Source organism: Diaphorina citri, unplaced genomic scaffold, assembly GCF_000475195.1.
Source record: "Diaphorina citri unplaced genomic scaffold, Diaci psyllid genome assembly version 1.1 scaffold1768, whole genome shotgun sequence".
NCBI classification, from domain to species: Eukaryota; Metazoa; Arthropoda; class Insecta; order Hemiptera; family Psyllidae; genus Diaphorina; species Diaphorina citri.
In genome coordinates, this window is record NW_007379194.1 from 8,008 (window position 1) to 10,004 (window position 1,997).

The window sequence follows — 1,997 nt, forward strand, 5'->3', positions numbered from 1 at the left end:
GACCGTTTTTTTGGCGGTTTTCAGCTATAGCGACAAAACGGTTCGAGTGGCGGTTTTCTACGGTTTTTTGGCGGTTTTCAGCTATACCGACTAAACGGTTAGAGATATTGTAAAAGTTTGGCTATAAGAACAAGAACACCCAAAATAAGCATCATTCAATAGGATGAGGAAAGTTGTGTAATGTTCACACCAGATTTTTTTCCATTCTTTCTGTTTTCAGTTCCTCATAGGCCTAGCGTCTGGCTCACACATTAAAGTGCCAGGTGTAGAGATGATCCCGGTCGAGGCATTCCGGCTAGTGCCGCATTCTAGCGGTAGTTACATTGTAGTAGACGGAGAGGTATTAGACTATGGACCTATACAAGCTGAAATCTTTCCAGGTAAATATACAAAGTTTCTACTCTGTTTTCAGCCTAACACAGAAAAAAAAATGTCACATTTGTTCAACAAGAACTACATAATTATCTTTTTCGAGAGGCTTGATAGAGAGAACTGTAACAACGGAGTACTTACCGCCCCAAAATCGAAAAGAAGAAAGACAGGGTAGGAGAAAGCCAGCCGTTCCGAGAACGAACATGTGTTTAGAAAAAACCTCGCCCCCGGGCGGGAATCAAACCCCGCGACCTAACGCTTATAAGGCAGGCGCGCTACCCACGATACTAACTAGGTTTGCCCTAAATTCTGTTTTGTTAGATTTTAAACATGTTTTCGGCCGACCAGCCTACTTAGCTTAGTTGGTAGTGTGTCTGCGTTGTAAGCGCTAGGCCGCGGGTTCGATTTCCGCACGGGGCGGATTTTATCCTGATGATATAATGTTCGTTCTCGGAACGGCTGGCTTTCTCCTATCCTGTCTTCCTTCTCTCTTCGATTTCGAATGTGTTTGCCACGGGAGATACCACATCTTGAAATTGAAGCAACTCAAAGGGGATGAGTGAAAGTTACCCTAAAGGCAAGCAATCCAAAAGGGGCGAAGGACCAAAGTTATGCTAGAATAAAAGCAATCAAAAATGGTGACTTGGCGAGTGACCGAAGTTACCCCAAATCCTGAAAGCAAGGCTACCCGAAATGGATGAGTGACCAAAGAGCACAAAGTTACCCTAAAGGCAAGCAATCCAATGAGGGCGAAGGACCAAAGTTATGCTAGAATAAAAGCAATCAAAAATGGTGACTTGGCGAGTGACCGAAGTTACCCCAAATCCTGAAAGCAAGGCTACCCGAAATGGATGAGTGACCAAAGAGCACAAAGTTCGGGGTGCACTGACGAGTGGTGGACGTTACCATCAGTGTGAAAAGGTTGATAAATGGAAAATAATGGTAAAGGAAGCACGCAGTAATACTGTGTAGTGATGGGAAAAATGAAACTTTTCAGGGCTCCGGATCCCAGGTTTCGAAACGCTCTAAGGTTTCGGATCTGAGTTCCGAAACTGAAACCTTGAAACCTTCGGGTCCGTTACGTAACGAAGCAGACTTAAGCTGGGAGGTTTCAGTTTCAGTTCAGTAGGTATCGACATAATTTGTAGTGCGCTTGCGCTTCTGTCTTTCTCTTTCCTTTATTCAAGTTCCGAAACTTTAACTCAGCGGTTTCATGAAACCGGATCCGTATTCTCGGTTTCGAAACAGTTTCATGAGACACATCACTAATACTGTGATACCCACAAAAGTTGTGAAAAAGCTCTCTTCTTTACCACAAAGATTCATGATTTGATTGTTAGGAATCCAATGGGGGCGAAGGACCAGAGTTACCCCAAATCCTGAAAGCAAGGCAACTCAAGAATGGCGAATGACTAAAGAGCACAAATTCTCAAAGGCAGGTAACCCAAACTGACGAGAAAGTTACCCCAAATCTTGAAATCAAGCAACTCAACGTGCAAGTGACCAAAGTTAACCCAAAGTCCCAAACGAACGCAACCCAAAATGGAGATAAAAAAGGTCTGTTTTTCATTCCGACGTGGGTGCGATGCGAACCCGACGCGTGTTTTTCATTCCACTTCCCCTAC

The 1,997-nt window shown here is 44.1% G+C and overlaps 1 protein-coding gene across 1 annotated transcript in view; it reads left to right on the forward strand.

Annotated features, from left to right (window-relative positions):
• The first annotated feature begins 941 nt into the window (after nt 1–941).
• LOC103517161 (D-aspartate oxidase-like) overlaps nt 942–1,997 on the forward strand; it is an 8,899-nt gene continuing 7,843 nt past the window's right edge. The window contains exon 1 of the mRNA XM_017447353.2: nt 942–1,314. The gene's annotated coding sequence lies outside the window, so the exon portion shown is untranslated. The remainder of the gene's footprint in view (nt 1,315–1,997) is intronic.